Below are 21,514 nucleotides of genomic sequence, written 5' to 3' on the forward strand. Positions count from 1 at the left end.
GCTCGACCCAAGCAACGAGCCCAATGTTAGTCTATGGGAGACCCGAACATTTTTGCAGCGGCTCCCCCGGCAGCCTGTAGAAAGCCTAAAAAGTGCCCAAAACGATAGTGACAGTGCTCAAATGACATGGGGACAGCATGGGGATCGCCCCTGGAAGCATTTCTGACCCCCAGGTCACTGCTGTCAACAACGTGGTCAGAGGTATTAAGCCACTTTTACAGGCTCACAATAAAACGTTCAAAAACGAAAGTGAAAGTGCTTTCCTGTGAAATATGTTAACCCCTTAACGACCATGGGTCTTTCTGTTTTTGTGTTTTCCTTTTTTGCTCCCCTTCTTCCCAGAGCCAGAACTTTTTTAATTTTCGTTCAATATGGCCATGTGATGGCTTATTTTTTGTGGGACGAGTTCTACTTTTAAACACCATCACTGGTTTTACCATATCGTGTGCTGGAAAATGGGAAAAAAATTCCAATTGCAGTGAAACTGCAAAAAAAAATGCAATTCCACAGTTGTTTTTTGGGTCCTTTTTTTACCACGTTCACAGATTGCTAAAACTGACCTGCCATCATTATTTTCCAGGTCGTTACGAGTTCATAGACACCAAACATGTATAGGTTCTTTTTTATTTAAGTGGTGAAAAAAAAATCCAAAGCTTGCTAAAAAAACAAAAAAAAATGACTCCATTTTCCGAGACCCTTAGCTTCTCCATTTTTCGGGATCTGGAGCCAGGTGAGGGCTTATTTTTTGCGTGCCGGGCTGACATTTTTACTGATACCATTTTGGGGTAGATCCGATGTTTTGATCGCCCGTTATTGCATTTTATTGCAAAGTTGTAGCGACCAAAAAAACGTAATTCTGGCGTTTAACATTTTTTTATCGTTACGCCGTTTACTGATTGTATTAATTCTTCTTTTATATTGATAGATCGGGCGATTCTGAACGCGGCGATACCAAATATGTGTATGTGTTTTTTTTTTTATATATATATATATTTTATTTTGAATGGGGCGAAAGGGGGGTGACTTAAACTTTTATATATTTTTTATTTTTTTTATTTTTTTAAAAACTTTTTTTTACACTTTCTGCTTGCTTCTATAGTCTCCAGAGGAGACTAGAAGCAGCAGTTGTCTGATTGCTTCTACTGCATACAAGCGATGAGCAGATCGCTTGTATGCAGGAGAAATGCTCACTTGCTATGAGCGCTGACCACTAGGTGGCGCTCATAGCAATTGAGACATGACAACCACAGGCGTCTGCTGCAGACCCTGAGTTGTCATGCCCACCCATTGGTGACCCGCGATCACGTGACGGGGTCACTGATGGGCGGGGCTTAGGACTCCCGGAAGCGCGAATTAAATGCCACTGTCAGAGATTTAACATATTAACAGCTGCGGGTGGATTGCGATTCCAATAATCAGCTGACATGTGCTCGCTTCAGTGCGGGCTCACCGCCGGAGCCCCCGCTGAACCGGCCTTCCCGACCTGGTGCGTACTATTACTGACCAGGTCGGAAAGGGGATAAGGAACATCCTTTCCAGGGTAAAGACTTGTGTATAAGGTAAAATAAATAACCAAAAACAAAAATACTCCTCCACACCTTGGGCTATGTTCACAAGTAGCATTTTTTATGCGTTTTTGCACTTTTGTATTGCTTTCAACTGTGACAAATGCATTCACCGGGAAATGTCATTTTAACATTTTACAACCTTATCTGGCCATGTGCTGTGTGACACATGCATACAGTGCTAAAAAGACATGGGAACAGCATGGGGAAGACCCCTGGAAGCATCTCTGACACCCAGGTCACTGCCTAAAAGTGTGCCCATCAGAAGTGATCCTTGTCGCATCAGAAGATGCAGACTTGCAACTATCCCCGTGCAAGTCCTTGTCCCAGGGCAGTGTTCAATTGTACCTCCCCCATAACTTGCAATACAAGCGCAAGTATGCAGCCTGTCACCCACCCACCCCCAGACTGCAATACCATATTGCTAGCTTGCTTGCACTTGAAATTGGGCCTTTTAGGCATGTGGAGGTGGAATCTGGCCACCACGTCATGGCTGCGTCGGTAGCCTGGTATTCATACTCAGTCCCCAGCCGCCCGGCGGCCGGGTGTCCACGCTTGGTCCCCAGCCGCCAGAGGGCGGCCGGGTGTCCATACTCAGTCCCCAGCCGCCCCGCGGCCGGGTGCCCACACACAGTCTCCAGCCGCGTGGGGGTGGCCGGGTGTCCATAAACGGTCCCCAGCCGCCCCTATTTGTCCCGGTGCGACTTATACACAAGCGCGCATACCAAAACATTACCTGTGCCCTCCCCAGTGCATTTAGTGGGAAGGACAGCCTAACCACAAACACGTGGACAAGTGAATGTGGCCAGGAATGGTGCATCTCACTGACGCCTTCACACTGGGTTAATATTGTGGAAGCCGGGACACAGTTGGACACTGGGATGCAACATGTCCTCCAGACATAGAGGATTGCGGGTCCTGGGTCAATTAGGCTTCAACACAAAGTTCAGAAGGTAGACAGCAGCAGTGGTCGGCCTCCTACACAACGAGTAAATTATTCATGATCATGAGGCCATCCACCTCCTTAGCTTTCTGTTCCTTGGAATGCAAGCGCATGTATGTAGTAGCAGCTAGGCCTGAGGTGGTCAGCGTTTTGGTGCATATTCTACCTCCTTCGAGGATTGCTGGATGTTTTCCTGCTACTATCCCAGTTCTATGACTCCCGTTAAAACAAAGCTTCAGGTGATGAATGATGGATGAGGTGGTGGCAAAGGAGAAAGAGCAGGAGGAACAGGGACCATTCACATCAATATCAGGCCAGCCAACCACACATGTCTTGTAGGATATGTTTCTGTACCAAAAGGAGCGGTTCAGCTACACAGTTATAAGGCATACAGTGAATGCAATGCCTACCAAAAATTTCGAGGCACTCCAATGCCCCTTGGAAGTGACATGGAGGTCAGAGGGCCTTAACTAAACCGTTTTTTCCATTTATAGCAACTGGGTCTCCTGTACACTGTTGGCCTAAGCAGGGAATGGAAGGCTTTCCAAAAATTATTATGCACTGCAATGCCCCTTGAAACAGACGTGGATTACTGCGTATTAAAAACCTTCTACCCATTATTGGGGAGTGGGTCTCCCTTAGTGTTCGCCTATGCATTGAAAAGCAAAATCTGACAAAAATTAGGAGGAAATGCAATGCCCGTTGCAAGAGTCGTGGAGGTTAGAGGTAATTAAAAACAACATGTCAATGCCCCTTGGAAGAGCTGTGGAGTTCAGAGTGGATTAACAAGACGGTTTTAATGCCCCTTAGAAGAGACGTGGAGTTCAGAGTGGTTTAAAAAGACAGTTTTAATGCCCCTTGGAAGAGATGTGGAGGTCACAGTAGCTTAACAAGATGATTTTAATGCCCCTTGGAAGAGACGTGGAGTTCAGAGTGGTTTAACAAGACAGTTTTAATGCCCCTTGGAAGAGTGGTGGAGGTTACAGTGGAATAAAAAGACAATATCAATGCCCCGTGGAAGAGACGTGGAGGTCACAGTAGCTTAACAAAACGGTTTTAATGCCCCTTGGAAGAGTGGTGGAGGTCGCAGTGAAATAAAAAGACAATATCAATGCCCATTGGAAGAGTGGTGGAGGTTACAGTGGAATAAAAAGACAATATCAACGCTCTGTGGAAGAGACGTGGAGGTCACAGTAGCTTATCAAGACGCTTTTAATGCCCCTTGGAAGAGTGGTGGAGGTCGCAGTGGAATAAAAAGACAATATTAACGACCCTTGGAAGAGACGTGGAGGTCACAGTAGCTTAACAAGACGATTTTAATGCCCCTTACAAGAGCCATGCAGTACAGCATATTAAAAACATTATTCCCATTATTGGGGAGTGGGTCTCCCATAGTCTTTGCCTATGCCTTCCAAGCAAAAGCTGCCAAAAATTAGGAAGGGGGAACTTGCAATGTCCCTTACAAGAGCCATGCAGTACAGCATATTAAAAACATTATTCCCGTTATTGGGGATTGGGTCTCCCATAGTCTTTGCCTATGCCTTCCAAGCAAAAGCTGCCAAAAATTAGGACAGAGGAACTTGCAATGCTGGCAACATGGACCACGGTCACCCTGGTGGTATAGTGGTCGTGGAGGCTGAGGATAAAGAGAAGAGCAAAAAACAGCTGAAATGAGGAAGCGTATACCCATGTGTGGGTGTGAAGCGATGCATGGGAATACACCTCCCGAAATAACACAGTGGATTTGACTTTATGTTACTCTGCTGTCATTTGGTGGTGATGAGAAGTCTGGCCCAATCCAGCCCTTGTTCATTTTGATAAGGGTCAGCTTGTCAGCATTGTCAGTTGACAGGCGAGTGCGCTTATCAGTTATAATTCCCCCAGCAGCATTAAAAACACGCTCCGATAACACGCTAGTGGCAGGGCAGACCAGGACCTCCAAGGCATACAGAGTGAGTTCATTCCAAGTGTCCAGCTTGGATACCCAATAATTAAAAGGCACAGAGGAATCACGGAGGACGCTGGTACTCCCTCACCATCTTTTGAAACTTTCCACTCCTTGTGAGAGTACTCAGCGCCTCAGGGCCTGTAAGCTGGGCAGGTCTCAGAAAACTGTCCTAGAACATTGACAGTTTTCCCCTGCCTCTGCTGCATTGGAGTTGCGTCTCTCTCGCCTGTATGCCTTAGTTGGGCAGCGAACTCTGACCTCTGCCGCTACCGTGTTCAGATGGGAATTTTTTTAGTAGTTCTGCAGCAAGGGCCTTCTGGTACTGCCCCATTTTTGTAGACCTCTCCAACTCAGGAATAAGAGAGTGAAAGTTTTCCTTGTAGAGGGGGTCTAAAAGTGTCATCAACCAGTAATGACTGTCATCCAACATTTTGACAATGCAAGGGTCACGGTTAAGGCAGCATAACATAAAGTCAGCCATGGGTGCCAGACTGGTAACGGGCAAGATTTCCGTGTCCTCACCATGATTACGACTGATAGTGTTGAGTGATCACTAAAATGCTCGGGTGCTCGAAGCTCGGGCCGAGCTTACCGTGATACTCGGGTGCTCGACCCGAGCAACGAGCCCAATGTTAGTCTATGAGAGACCCGAGCATTTTTGCGGCAGCACCCCCGGCAGTCTGTAGAAAGCCTAAAAAGTGCCCAAAACGATAGTGACAGTGCTCAAAAGACACGGGGGCAGCATGGGGATCACCCCTGGAAGCATTTCTGACCCCCAGGTCACTGCTGTCAACAACGTGGTCAGAGGTATTAAGCCACTTTTACAGGCTCACAATAAAACGTTCAAAAACGAAACTGAAACGGTTTTCCTGTGAAATATGTTAAAGAATTTCCTTTCCAGGGTAAAAACTTGTGTATAAGGTAAAATAAATAACCAAAAACAAAAATATTCCTCCCCACCTTGGGCTATGTTCACAAGTAGCATTTTTCATGCGTTTTTGCACTTTTATATTGCTTTCAACCGTGACAAATGCGTTCACCGGGAAATGTCATTTTAATATTTTACAACCTTATCTGGCCATGTGCTGTGTGACACATGCATACAGTGCTGAAATGACAAGGAATCAGCATGGGGAAGACGCCTGGAAGCATCTCTGACCCCCAGGTCACTGTCTAAAAGTGTGCCCATCAGAAGTGATCCTTGCCGCATCAGAAGATGCAGACTTGCAACTATCCCCGTGCAAGCCCTTGTCCCAGGGCAGTGTTCAATTGTACCTCCCCCATTCCTTGCAATGCAAGCGAAAATATGCAGCCAACCACCCACCCACCCGCAGGCTGCAATACCATACTGCTAGCTTTCACTTGAAATGGGGCCTTTTAGTTTGGAGGAGGCCGAAGCTGGCCACTACCTCATGGCTGCTTCGGCAGCGAGGTATCCATACTCTGTCCCCAGCCGCCCGGCGGCCGGGTATCCACGCTCGGTCCCCAGCCGCCAGGTGGCAGCCAGGTGTCCATACTCGGTCCCCAGCTGCCCTGATTTCTCTTGTCACCTTCCCCCACACTTTTCTTAGCCTGGCCTGCTTTAGGGCAGCATTGGACGAGCCCACCAAAGAACGAGACTCCTCCAGTGGGCCCTGGCTTCTCCATCAGGGGAGTTGAGAGTGCCTAGGTGAGGAGCATGATGATGATGATAGAAGTTAGCATTTGCTTTGTTTTCTTGGAATGCAAGCGCATGTATGTAGTAGCGGCTAGGCCTGAGGTGGTCCGCGTTTTGGCGCATATCCTACCTCCTCCGAGGATTGCTGGATGTTTTCCTGCTACTATCCCAGTTCTATGACTCCCGTTAAAACAAAGCTTCAGGTGATAAATGATGGATGAGGTGGTGGCAAAGGAGAAAGACCAGGAGGAACAGGGACCATTCACATCAATATCAGGCCAGTCAACCACATATGTCTTGTAGGATATGTTTCTGTAACAAAAGGAGTGGTTCTGCTACACAGTTATAGGGCATACAGTGAGTGCAATGCCTACCAAAAATTTCGAGCCACTCCAATGCCCTTTGGAAATGACATGGAGGTCAGAGGGCATTAACTAAACCTTTTTTTCGATTTATAGCAACTGGGTCTTCCGTGCACTGTTGGCCTAAGCAGTGAATGGAAGGCTTTCCAAAAATTATGAGTAACTGCAATGCCCCTTATAAGAGCCATGTGTGGCACCCCAGGGGTCTGGTCACCACAGTAATAGAGATATTACGTCAGAGAGCAAGTGGGAGGTTTCCTGGTCAGGATCCCTTAAACATGCAACATCCTCCTGCCCCAGTCCTGGGAGGGGAGAATTCTGCCCTTATAAACTGGATCTTGGGCGGGGTTGAGTGAGTCAGAGAACAGTCAGAGTCAGAGTGAGAGCAAGGGAAAGTAACAGCAAGGAGCTCTGTAGGAGCTAGGAGCTAAAGACCAGGGGCTGGAAGCTGAGCAGAGCTCGCCCTGGCAGAAGACAATAGGAACCGGACACAGGAGTCCGAAGCTGTGAGGACTTATATATCCAGCAGCAGAAACCAGCCGGCAGGGGATTTCAGGTCCTCTGGCCATAGAAGCCCAGAGGCTCAGTCACAAGCAAGGAACCAGCACCGCCGTCGTGGAGCGGAGGCTAACAGAAGGCCCCAAGTCACCAGCCATATGGGTGAGCACTACACGGTACACTCAGGGTCGTGGGCTACTTCAACCCGCTTACAGCAAGGTAGCCAGGAAGAGTGCAGACAGACGGGGAGGCCTACAACTCCACCTGGCCAGGGGAACTCCTGCTTGCTCACAGACTGACCAGGCCTCTTATGCTAGCCAGTACTCCCGGGAGGGTCTACCTTATAATCATCAGTAAAGACCCTGAACTGCACTGCAAAGACTCTGAGTCGTTCCTGCTGCGCTCGTGCACCATCACCCCCATCATCCACACTCACTGCCCTGAGGCTATACTCCTCCTGAGGGGAGTTATCCCATTCTATGCTGCGCACGCAACACCAGCCTCAGCGGTCTGCCTCGCAGCGGTGGTACTCCTTGACCGCAATCCACGGGTGGCGCAGTCGGACAATTAACCTCAAAACCTAAGAAAGACTGCCACTGGTTTGACCAGCCTGAGCCACGGGACCGGGTCACCGCCACGGAGACTACAGACCCCAGAGACCCGGCACCAGGTATCCCACACACATGTACACACGGCCCAGGGGGCGCGTCACATGCAGTACAGCATATTACAAACATAAGTCCCATTATTGGGGAGTGGGTGTCCCATAGTATTTGCTTATGCCTTGCAAGCAAAAGCTGCCAAAAATTTGGACGGAGCAACTTGCAATGCCCCTTACAAGGACCATGCAGTACAGCATATTACAAACATAAGTCCCATTATTGGGGAGTGGGTCTCCCATAGTATTTGCTTATGCTTTCCCAGCAAAAGCTGCCAAAAATTAGGACGGAGCAACTTGCAATGCCCCTTATAAGAGCCATGCAGTACAGCATATTACAAACATAAGTCCCATTATTGGGGAGTGGGTGTCCCATAGTATTTGTTTATGCCTTGCAAGCAAAAGCTGCCAAAAATTAGGACGGAGCAACTGGCAATGCCCCTTACAAGAGCCATGCAGTACAGCATATTACAAACATAAGTCCCATTATTGGGGAGTGGGTCTCCCATAGTATTTGCTTATGCTTTCCCAGCAAAAGCTGCCAAAAATTAGGACGGAGCAACTTGCAATGCCCCTTACAAGAGCCATGCAGTACAGCATATTACAAACATAAGTCCCATTATTGGGGAGTGGGTGTCCCATAGTATTTGCTTATGCCTTGCAAGCAAAAGTTGCCAAAAATTAGGACGGAGCAACTTGCAATGTCCCTTACAAGAGTCTTGCAGTACAGCATATTACAAACATAAGTCCCATTATTGGGGAGTGGGTGTCCCATGGTATTTGCTTCTGCTTTCCCAGCAAAAGCTGCCAAAAATTAGGATGGAGGAACTTGCAATGCTGGCACCCTGGTGGTATAGTGGTGGTGGAGGCTGAGGATAAGGAGAAGAAGATTAAACAGCCGAAACGAGGAAGCGTATACCCATGTATGGGTGTGAAGCGGTGCATGTGAATACACCTCCCGAAATAACACAGTGGATTTGACTTTATGTTACTCTGCTGTCATTTGGTGGTGATGAGAAGTCTGGCCCAATCCAGCCCTTGTTCATTTTGATAAGGGTCAGCTTGTCAGCATTGTCAGTTGACAGGCGAGTGCGCTTATCAGTTATAATTCCCCCAGCGGCACTAAAAACACGCTCCGATAACACGCTAGCGGCAGGGCAGGCCAGGACCTCCAAGTCGTACAGAGCGAGTTCATTCCAAGTGTCCAGCTTGGATACCCAATAATTAAAAGGCACAGAGGAATCACGGAGGACGCTGGTACGATCGGCAAGGTACTCCCTCACCATCTTTTGAAACTTTCCACTCCTTGTGAGAGTACTCAGCGCCTCAGGGCCTGTAAGCTGGGCGGGTGTCAGAAAACTGTCCCATAATGTTGACAGTGTTCCCCTGCCTCTGCTGGATTGGAGTTGCATCTCTCTCGCCTGTACGCCTTGGTTGGGCAGCGAACTGTGACCTCTGTAGCTAGCGTGTTTAGATGGGAATTTTTTTAAGAGTTCTGCAGCAAGGGCCTTCTGGTATTGCCCCATTTTTGTAGACCTCTGCACCTCAGGAATAAGAGAGTGAAAGTTCTCCTTGTAGCAGGGGTCTACAAGTGTCACCAACCAGTAATGACTGTCACCCAACATTTTGACAACGCGAGGGTCATGGTTAAGGCAGCGTAACATAAAGTCAGCCATGCATGCCAGACTGGTAACGGGCAAGATTTCCGTGTCCTCACCAAGATAACGACTGACCATGCTCTCCTCCTCCTCCTCCTCCTCCTCTTCCTCCTCCCCCCTGTCCTCAGGCCACCCACGCTGAACCGACGGTATGACACTTGTACAGGTACTACCGTCTACAACGCATGAAAGCAGCTCCTGTTCTTCCTCCTCCTCCTCTCCCTCATTGTCCCCAATGCACGTTGGGATGAGATGAGGCTGGGCTGTGTGTAATCGCCCGCTACGGCTTCTTGATCCATCTCATCATACTCTGGCTGCAATGCCTCCTCTTTAATTCTCTGCAGAGAGCATTGCAAAAGACAGACAAGTGGGATGCTGACACTAATGATGGCGTCATCGCCACTCACCATCTTCTGCTCACAAATCCTTTGCAACATGTGGAGGGTAGAGTTCCAATGTGCGGGGACATCACACACCAGTCAGTGTGCCGGAAGCTGCAAACGCTGCTGCAACACAGCAAGGGCGGCGGAAGCTGTAGCCGACTTGCGAAAATGAGCTGACAGGCGGCGTACTTTGACGAGCAGATCTGGCAACTCGGGGTACGATTTAAGAAACCGCTGAACCACGAGGTTAAGCACATGAGCCAGGCATGGTACGTGTGTGATCTCACCTCGCCTCAGAGCCACCACCAGGTTACGGCCATTGTCACACACGACCATGCCGGGATGTAGGTTCAGCGGTCTCAGCCACAGATCTGCCTGCTCTTTCACAGCTGTCCTCAACTCACAAGCAGTGTGAGGTTTATCACCTAAGCTTATGAATTTCACCACAGCCTGTTGCCGCTTGGCAGAGGCAGTACTGCAATGCTTCCAGCTTGTAACTGATGTGGTGATTTCTGAGATGGAGGCTGAACATGAAGAGGAGGAGGAGGAGGATGCGCAGGAGCTGTACACTGTGGGGGCAACTCTGACTGACATAGGGCCCGCAATCCTCGGTGTGGGGAGGATGTGTTCCGTCCCAAGGTCCGACTGGGTCCCGGCTTCCACTATGTTTACCCAGTGTGCCGTCAGAGAGATGTACCGTCCCTGGCCACAAGCACTTGTCCACGTGTCCGTTGTCAGGTGGACTCTCCCAGTAACTGCGTTGTTGAGGGCACGGCAGATGCTTTGGGACACATGCTTGTGTAGTGCGGGGATGGCACACCGGGCAAAATAGTGTCGGCTGGGGACCGAGTAGCGAGGGACGGCCACCGCCATAAGATTGCGGAAGGATTCCGTCTCCACCAGCCTAAAAGGCAGCATTTCCAATGCAAGCAGTCGTGAAATGTGCGAATTTAGGACTGTGGCCTGTGGGGCGTTAGCTGCGAATTTCCGCTTTCGTTCAAAGGTCTGGGATATGGACAATTGAACACTGCGGTGGGACGTGGACGTGAACGTTGATGCTGTTTCTTGAGAAACTGCCATAACAAGTGAAGACTGAGAGGAGGGGGCATCTTTACATGCAGTATGGACAGGGGATTGCCTTGCACACACAACAGGGGGTTCTATTGCACCCACAACAGTGGAAGAAGCAGTGGTGACACCCGCTGACACTGGTCGTGGACCCTGGGTTTCGCCCCACAAAGTCGGGTGCTTTGCTGCCATGTGCCTGATCATGCTGGTGGTGGTCAGGCTGGTAGTTTTGTCACCCCTGCTGATGCTGGCATGGCAGGTGAAACATATGGCCTTTTTGGGGTTATCAGCAGAGTCTTTAAAAAAATTCCAGACTCTGGAAGACCTACCGCTTGTACTGGCAACGTCCCTCGTGTTGGTGTTACAGGGAACGGTTGCCTGCCTTCTGTCTGCGGCCACCACACTGCTTCTTCCTGCCTGTTGGGGTACGGCAAAAAATGCCAAAAGCAGGATAATAGAGATTTTTTACTGTGGAACAGCAAAACCACAGTTATAATTTACTGGTGTATACCAGGCTTTTTAAAATATATATATATTTGCGGCTGAACAGTGAGCGACACACTCAAACTGTTTTTTTTAGATACAAATGGCCCAAAAGTGGATAATACAGAGGTTTGTACCATGGAACTGCAAAACCACACTTGTATTTCTCGGGCCTACACCAGACTATTTTCAACAGATATATTTGTGTCTGAAAAATCAGGGAGACACTATTATTTTTTTTTTACAGCAAAAAATGCAAAAAGCAGGATAATAGAGATTTTTTACCGTGGAACAGCAAAAGCACACTTCTGTCTCTCTGGCCTACACCAGACTATTTTCAACAGATATATTTGTGTCTGAAAAATCAGGGAGACACTATTATTATTTTTATACAGCAAAAAATGCCAAAAACAGGATAATAGAGATGTTTTACCGTGGAACATCAAAACCACAGTAATAATTTACTGGTGTATACCAGACTTTTTTAAATATATATATTTGCGGCTGAACAGTGAGTGACACACTCAAACTGTTTTTTTTAGATACAAATGGCCCATAGAACTGCAAAACCACACTTCTATTTCTCTGGCCTACACCAGACTATTTTCAACAGATATATTTGTGTCTGAAAAATCAGAGGCACACTTTTTTTTTTGGGGTGGGGGGGGGACACCAAAAGGTTAATAAGATGGGTATTTGTACATTGTGAAGGAGGAAAAAAAAGAGAGGATTTAGATAAAAAAAAGGATTTTTCCTGGCCCCCGGGTCCTGGAGCTAAGTCCAGCAATTTCAGCAACAGGAGCAGCACACTGGACTGTAATGCAGCGTTTGCTGGTATAACCACTGCGTCTCCTATACAGCCTGCCTGCCTGCCTGCCTGATATACCTGGGATGGATATTAGTCCTGAGAAGGACTGTTTGTTTGATCTGTCAGCCTTTACAGACCCTACACTAACTATTTTGCAGGATATATCTCTCCCTAAATCAGCAGCGCTGTCCCTACACTGTCTGATCCGGAGAAACTGTGTCCAAGATGGCGGCGCCCGGTTTTAAATACTCAAGGTGACGCTGTGCGGCCAGCCAATCACTGTAATGCCCACAAACAACATGGCTGCGGCATTACAGTGACTGGCTGGCAATCCCTGCATGTTCATTGGCTCTGTAAAGAGCGCCAAACATGCAGGGCGGAGACCCGAGCTCCCGCCCGAGTAACCCGGAAATGCTCGGTGCTCGCCGAACATCCCGAGTAGCGTGATGCTCGGACGAGTACCGAACAGTGTCGAGCATGTTCGCTCAACACTAGTCCTTACTTCTAATGAGAACTTTACCGCTATACAAGAGCTTTAATGATTGGCAGATAATCTATTAAAAATCAATTTATCTGTCTTAAAAAGAGATATTCTGGGCCCCCCCAAAAAATAATTGATCATTAAATAGCTGATGTTAAATTAATGGGGTCTATCCAACTGAATCCTCAATTGATTGATAGAATGGGGGAACCAAATCTCTCGTCTCCAACCTCTGCTCATTTACAGCTATGAGAAGTTTACAAGGAGAGGTGACGTGAGTGTATATTTTTTCCTCTTCCATTGAGTTTGAATGGAGCAGTCATACATGGGCTCCACCAATGCTCTGCCATGCTGGGGGCGGTGTACCAAGGTCTCGCATTCTAGTAATCAGCGAAAGACCAAGTAGTCTAATCCCAACCGATCTAAAATTACCTAGTAATTGGAACCTGTAAACCGGGAAAGAATAACTACATAATGATGGGCATAGGGAAGCTGCCGCTTTCTCATAATACTACATAGCACAACTATGAACAAGAGAATCAATTTAATGCAAATCAAATTCGCCTTAAAATGTAATAAAAAAAAGTGGAATTCTCCTGTGTGAATTCACCTCTTGCAAATTAATTTTGCAAAACTAGAGATGAGAGCTTCCACGGTAGCTTGACAATGAGACGCTAAGAGACCTGCATCTGGTGAGTGCCGATTTTTGCTGGTGGAGCGCATCAAGCCAAAGAAGTGAAGAGGAAGTCGCACGGCAAAACCACACAGTAATTAAAACTTCTTAGTTTATTTGAAAATTTTTAAAACAAATGGCTCCATCCAGACAGCAATGATAAAACATGACGCATTTCTGGCAGGTAATGCCCTTAATCATAGTATTATTCTGTGATTATGGGCATTTACTTACTATGATTAAGGGCATTTACTGCCATAATTGCGTCAGGTTTTAACATTTCTGTCTGTAGTGATTCATTGGTTTTAAAGATTTTCAAATAAACTAATATTCAAATTGCCTCTTCAGAGAAAAAGAGGTCTGGAACTCTATAGCGCCACCTATTGGAAGCAGCAATTCTACAAGTCACAATCAACCCTTTAACGAGTCGTGCAATATGACTTAGGATAAAAGCCAAATCAGAATCTCAATTTGCAGACACGGTGTTTCGGGCTGTTGGCTCTCGTCAGTGCAAAGTATGAGAATTGAGGAGGCAAATTGCATATTAAATCTCAGAGGAGCATTGCACGGCGAATAAACCTCCTTACCTTGACATGCCAGAGCCGGTATGTCAGTATCCATAAGGAGAAACGTTACCCATTAGACCTCATTCCAGAGCCTCTCATGCAGCCAAATCAGTTCTCATACTTTGTGTTAGAACTCTCCTGTTAGTTTTTTTTCAGTTTGCTGGTCACATGACCATTTTTGCCTATTTAATCCGGCTCCGCCCTCCTGGCCTTGCTGGACTTCATTGTATTTACTACTCTTGAGCTAGCTTGGTGCTCTGTTACCATTCTCTGTTAGTTTTGCTAGGTCTTCGGACCTCTATGTTCTTTGTTGTGTGTTTCTCTTTGACTGCTACAATTTCTGCTAGGAGGTGTCCAACTTTATCCCAGTCCCTAGTTCTTGTAGGGATCCCTCCCTTGCATCTATAGGTCTTCGTACAGACTAGCCGAGGACTTTAGCGGGTCTGATCGCAGGATCAGGTTCCCCGTTACATCGTAGGGATCCAGTTTAGTTCTATTGTAGGGACAGATCTCCTGTCTTTCCTTAGTGCTTGTAACAGATCATAACAGTAAGTCCAGCCCAAAAAATTTCTCTAAGGAAAGACCTCCAGTTTCCATCATGGTCTCGGTTCAAGATTTGGCTCAACGCTTGCAGGGACTCTCTCTGGAGGTGGCCGAGCTCCAACAACACGTGAGTAGCTGTTCTGGAGCACATTTGGTAGAGCCAAAGGTACGTCTGCCTGATCTATTTTTTGGTGAACAACAAGATTTTTTTTCTTTTAAAAATGCTTGTTTATTGTATTTTCGTTTAAGACCCGGATCCTCTGGTGATGAATCACAGCGCATAGGGTTCATAATGTCACTTTTGCGCAAGGATCCTCAGGGATGGGCTTTTTCTCTCCAACCTAGTGATCCGTGCTTTAGATCAGTGGATAGTTTTTTTTCTGCTTTGGGTTTGTTGTACGATGATCCTGATCATGTCTCATCTGCTGAGTCTGAATTGAGACGTTTGAGGCAGGGATCAGGTAATGTGGAAAAGTATTGTTCTTACTTCCGTCGGTGGTCTGCCCAGGTGGGGTGGAACGATTCAGCTTTGAAAAGTTTGTTTCTTGCGGGGCTAGGTGAAAGGGTTAAAGATTTGCTGATTGCTTATCCCACACCTGGAAACTTGCAGGAGGCTATGCAATTAGCTATACGGGTGGACAGGAGACTGCGTGCAAGGGTTAATGAGAGCAAATCATCTGCTATGTCAGCTCCGAGTCTTGAGAGGGTCTGTGCTGACAAAAGAGAGCCGATGGAGATTGGGGCGATGACACCCTGCTCTCAGGAAAAAGACCGCAGGCTTTCTGAAGGTTTGTGCTTCTATTGCGGAAATTCTGGTCATTTTATTAAGAACTGTGTGCTTCGTATGAACAAAGAAAAAAAAATGGTCAGTTATGCACGTATAGCCTGTTTAAATACAAAGGGAGTATTCCTATCTGCTACTACCGCTGCTCAGGAAGAATTAATTGAATTTCGGGTATTTGTGGATTGTGGTTCTACTCTGAATGTGATTGATGGGGGATTCTTGGAAAAACTTACATTAAAACCTAAACCTTTGTCATCCCCTATTGCTGTGGTTTCTGCTGATGGCTCTCCCTTGAAGAGTGTTACTCACAAGGTCTGTGAGTTTCCCCTCACTATTAATGGTGTTCATCAAGAGAATTTGGATTTGGTAGTATTGAATAATTTGCCTTCTCCAGTAATATTGGGGTTGCCCTGGTTAAAATTGCATAATCCTGTACTGGATTGGTCTACCAATGAAATTAAGTCCTGGAGCCCTAAATGTTATGACAAGTGTTGTAACGGACGTATTGCTGCGGTGGAAAAAGGGGAATTACCTGTACCTATTCAGGATTTTTGGAGAGTTTTTTTCTGAGGAGGAGTCACAAATTTTGCCTCCCCATAGAGACTATGATTGTACCATTGAATCTGTCCCTGGTTAGACTCTTCCTAAAAGTCGTTTATTTAATCTTACTATTCCTGAGAGAAAGGCTTTGGAGGAATACATACAGACAAGCTTGGCCGCCGGTCACATTAGGCCTTCCAAGTCTCCTGTGGCTGTTGGATTTTTTTTTGTTAAAAAAAAAGATGGCGGTTTACGTCCTTGTCTGGACTTTCGTGAGATTAATAAAATTACTGTACGCAATCCTTACCCACTGCCATTGATTCCTGATTTGTTTAACCAGTTAGTGGGGGCCAAGTAGTTCTCTAAAATTGATCTCCGGGGGGCATACAATTTGTTGCGCATGAAGGAGGGTGATGAATGGAAGACTGCTTTTAACACTGCTGTGGGTCATTTTGAGAATCTGGTTATGCCTTTTGGTCTTACCAATGCTCCAGCATTTTTTCAGAATCTTATTAATGACATCCTTAGACCTTTGATTGGCAAAAATGTGGTTGTGTATTTGGATGACATTCTGATTTATTCGCCTGATCTGGAGTCTCATTGGCGGAGCATACGTGAGGTTTTACAGTTATTAATGGACAATTCGCTTTTTGCTAAGCTAGAGAAATGTGAGTTCGCTGTACAGAGAATTAGTTTTTTGGGTTACATTTTCTCCAGTGACGGTTTTGAGATGGACCCGGTTAAAGTTCAAGCTGTGCAGGAATGGCCTAGGCCTATTGGTTTGAAATCGATACAGAGGTTTTTGGGTTTCGCCAGTTATTACAGAAAATTAATAAAAAAAAATTCTATTATTGTCAAACAGCTGACCGATCTCTCTAGGAAAGGTGCTAATGCAGTTCAGTGGACTACTGAGGCCATTGAAGCTTTTGTGTTTCTAAAGGAGAGGTTCAGCTCTGCTCCCATCCTTATGCAGCCTGATGTGACTAAGCCGTTTTTGGTTGAGGTTGATGCTTCTTCTGTGGGGGTTGGTGCAGTGTTGTCTCAGGAAAGCAAGGATGGAGTACATCCCTGTGCCTTTTCTTCAAAAAAATTTTCTGAGACTGAACTTAATTACGATATTGGTAATCGGGAATTGCTGGCTATTAAACTCGCATTTCAACACTGGCGTCATCTCTTGGAAGGTGCTGAATTTCCCATTCAGGTTTTCACTGATCATAAAAATCTGATCTATCTTGATGCTGCCAAGCGCTTGAATGCCCGTCAGGCTAGGTGCGCACTTTTTTTTTTGCGGTTTAATTTTTCCGTTACTTACATCCCGGGTACCAAGAATGCTAAAGCGGATGCTTTGTCTCGCAGCTTTTCTCCCTTGGTCAGTGCTGAGGAGGAGGAGGAGAGCATTTTACAAGAAGGTGTTGTGATTGCTGCTTTGGACTCCGTTTTGGAGGATGAGATTCTTAAAGCTCAGGAGAATGCCCCATCTAACACTCCCCATGGGAGGTTGTTTGTGCCTAGGACCTTTAGGAGAGATTTGTTTGTTGAGTGTCATGAGTCTCGGTTGGCAGGTCATCCAGGAATTTCTGAGACCAAGAGACTTGTGGGTCGCAGTTTTTGGTGGCCTGGATGGCAGAAGGAAGTCATTAAGTGGGTGCGTCAATGTACTGTGTGTGCTAGATCTAAGTCTTCGCATGCTCCTGCTGCGGGGTTGCTTTGCCCTCCGGAGGTTCCTAGTGCACCTTGGACACATCTGGCTATGGACTTTATTACTGACCTTCCCCCCTCTGAAGGTTTCACGGTCATCTGGGTGGTCGTGGACCGTTTTAGCAAGATGTGTCACTTGGTTCCCTTCATCAAACTGCCTTGCGCTAAGACACTCGCTATGGCCTTTGTCAAGGAAATTGTCAGACTACATGGCGTTCCTACTGACATTGTTTCTGATAGGGGATCTCAGTTCGTGGCTGGTTTTTGGCGTGCCTTTTGTGACAGGTTGGGAGTTCATTTGTCGTTTTCATCCGGATATCATCCTGAGTCTAATGGCCAGACAGAAAGAAAGAACCAGGATGTTGAGCAGTTCTTGCGTTGCTTTGTGGCAGACAATCAAGAGGGGTGGTCTGAGTTTCTGCCACTTGCTGAATTTGCTCTTAACAACCATACATCCTCTTCTGCTGGGTGTTCGCCTTTTTTTTGTTGTACTGGGAGACATCCGTCTTTTGGGTCATTCTCCAAATTGGTATCGGCTGTGCCTGAGGAGGAGAGTTTTTACGGTGACTTGGAGAGAGTTTGGACGGATGTGCGTGATAATCTTCAGGAGGCTAACAAAAAATCTATCTAAGAGGTACTTTGATAGGAAACGGTAAGAGGTTTCGTTTGCTATTGGTGACATGGTTTGGTTGTCCTCTAAGAATCTGCGATTGAGGATTCCTTCGAAAAAATTGGGTTCCAAGTTTGTAGGGCCCTTTAAGGTGCTTCAGATAGTTAACCAATCTGCTGTTAGGTTGGAGGTTCCTACCTCCTGGAAGATTAATCCGGTGTTTCATGTTTCTCTGTTGAAAAAAGCTGATGTGTCGGTTGGTGACGCCTCTGCCACTGTTCCTCCGGTGGTGGAGGATGGGGAATATGAAATTTCCGGCATCCTAAACTCTAGATGGTATAGAGGGAGTTTGCAGTATCTCGTCGCTTGGAAGGGTTTCGGACCCGAGGATAACTCATGGGTGAGGGCGGATGATGTTTCTGCTTCCAGACTTGTCAGAGCGTTTCACAGGAGGTTTCCTGATAAGCCCGGTCCTAGGGGATCCGGAGGATCCTCTTAGAAGAGGGGGTACTGTTAGAACTCTCCTGTTAGTTTTTTTTTAGTTTGCTGGTCACATGACCATTTTTGCCTATTTAATCCGGCTCCGCCCTCCTGGCCTTGCTGGACTGCATTGTATTTACTACTCTTGAGCTAACTTGGTGCTCTGTTACCGTTCTCTGTTAGTTGTGCTAGGTCTTCGGACCTCTATGTTCTTTGTTGTGTGTTTGCCTTTGACTGCTACAATTTCTGCTAGGAGGTGTCCAACTTTATCCCAGTCCCTAGGTCTTGTAGGGATCCCTCCCTTGCATCTATAGGTCTTCGTACAGACTAGCTGAGGACTTTAGCGGGTCTGATCGCAGGATCAGGTTCCCCGTTACATCGTAGGGATCCAGTTTAGTTCTATTGTAGGGACAGATCTCCTGTCTTTCCTTAGTGCTTGTAGCAGATCATAACACTTTGCACTGAAGAGGGCCAACAGCCCGAAACACCGTGTCTGCAAATTGAGATTCTGATTTGGCTTTTATCCTAAGTCATATTGCAAGACTCGTTAAAGGGTTGATTGTGACTTGTAGGATTGCTGCTTCCAATAGGTGGCCCTATAGAGTTCAAGTTCTCTTTTTCTCTGAAGAGGCACTTTGCATATTAAATTTCCCAGAGGAGCATTGCACGGAAAATAAGCCTCCTTACCTTGACATGTCAGAGCCAGTATGTCACTCTCCACAAGGAGAAACGTTACCCCTTAGACCTCAAATAAACGAAGAAGTTTTAATTACTGTGTGGTTGTGCCGTGTGACCTCCTCTTCACTTCTTTGGTTTGCTGCGGTCCACCAGCAGGAATCGGCACTCACCAGATGCAGGTCTCTTAGCGTCTCATTGTCAAGCTAACGTGGAAGCTCTCATCTCTCCTTTTGCAAAATTGCTGCCATTTTTCTGGAGAGTGAAGCGGTTGAAACATGTTATTCATTTTACTCACATGGCCCTCACCAGTCCCACTAAGTAGCCCCACTTTGAGCCAGTCATTTTCATTGGTCCAGTTGGTACTTCTGTACCATCACTGGTGCCATCAGTGTCTCTGAAGATGCCAAATATGACACTGAAAACTTGATCAGACAGAAAAAGACGACCACACTCAAGCACGGATGCACATACGAGGCTGGGTGAGAATAATTTTGTTTTCCTTTTTGCTCTGGAGTCTGGAAAGACCTCAAGGCATAATAATCCACATTCGAGTCACATAAAATAAATTTGATGTAAATTGAATTTTCCAGCTAAATTCAGGCAAATCTTCCTAATCTGAATTTCAGTCAATTTCACTAATCTTTCATCACAACATGTTATGCATGCAAATTAGATTTGATTTTTTCCAAGTGAGCTTTACCTGGCCTAGAAATTTCCCAATGCTATCTTGGTGCTCTCCACAAAGAAAAACTTTATCCCATAGAACAGTGTTCCCCAACTCCAGTCTTCAACAACCACCAACAGATCCTGGTTTTTGGATTAACTTAGTGATGCACAGGTGGTAGAAAATCCTGAAAACATGATCTGTCGGTGGTTCTTGAGGACTGAAGTTGGAGAACACTGCCCTAGACAATGTTTTAGGCATTGCCATATGCTAATTATTTATGCAAACAAAAATTAATAATAATCCATCGCACTACAAAAAGAATAGTTAAAAAAAATAGTAAAAACATTTTAAGGAAAAATATGATTTTATCCCAACTAAACTAATTGTATTTTTTTTCAGTTGGGACAGCAATACTCCAACCACCATCACAAAGTGGACCATCCTTCGATTCCGCAACAGTATCATCCAGGGAAACAAATGCCGAATCTATAGAGACAATCAGACATTCAGCACTAGCAGGAGAAAAGAAAATTCTCATGATCACAGAAAAAGAATCTCCTACAGAAACAAAACTTTGGGTGACAAGACCTTTAATTCAAGTAAACGAAACTTCAATTGCAGGGAAGCAAGATATAGGCACAACGGAAGACTCTACTTCAACTTTTCCGCCAGGAGAATCAGAAATTGCTACAGTCACATCAGGAGGAACTAGAAAATTGAAAACAAATAAGAATATTAGAGAAACTAGGAGGCTTATGAGTAGAGGTAGGATTACATATAATACTAGGAGAGAAGAAGCAAAGTACTCTACACATGATGGAAAATCCAAAAGGAACAGTCGTGCAGCAAAAAACAATCCTGCTAGAGGTGGGAACAAGAAACAAATTCCTAACAAAGTGACTGGAGCTGGGGCAACCAATAAGAAGATTAAAGTTGCTACAACAGACGTAGCAAAAACGAGTGCTCCATTTAAAAACCTACCAGAACTAGGAGTAGTAACTGCACAACTGAGTACAGGTGGTCAAACAGCAGGTGCTCCAATATCTGCAGTGCCAACACCAAAAATAACTACAACAAATAGAATAGCGTCTACAGGTCTAGTTACTGTTCAGAAAGCAACAGAAGATATAGTAACAAAGTCCACAAATGGTGCATTATCTACAATGAAAATATCTACCACAAGACCTTTAATATATACAGAAACCAGAACAGAATCAACAATCATTGTAAAATCTACAGGTCCTGGAACAACGGAAGGAGTAACAACAAATGCACCATACACAGATAGTAAAACATCATCTCCTATAAAAGAGTCTATTACAGCTCCATCAGTGTCTACAACTAAACCAATATCAAGAATAGTTCCAGCAACAAGTACAATAGCATCTTCTGGTGTAGGAACAACTAAAGGAACAGCCACAGTTGCACTAACAACATCCATGCATCATATAACCTCATCTACAATAACAAAATCTACTGCCCGTCCAGAAACATCTGATGTAACAGCAGAAAAAACAACTGCAAAAAGTTCATTAATATCTTCTGGATTTATAGCCTCAACAACAGCAGAATCTACTGCTGGTCCATCCATGTCCACAAGTACAACCTCAGGGACAACTGCAACATCGGCAATAACATCTATGGCTATAGATGCATCTACAGCAGGACCACTAATGTCTACAGGTACAGTAACAAGTACACGTCCAACAATTACAATAAAATCTACAGTTCCTGGAACAATAGAAAAACAAACAATTGCAAAA

The sequence above is a fragment of the Phyllobates terribilis genome, unplaced genomic scaffold (assembly GCF_046119375.1).
Source record: "Phyllobates terribilis strain yellow unplaced genomic scaffold, ASM4611937v1 Scaffold_7__3_contigs__length_470593459, whole genome shotgun sequence".
NCBI lineage: Eukaryota > Metazoa > Chordata > Amphibia > Anura > Dendrobatidae > Phyllobates > Phyllobates terribilis.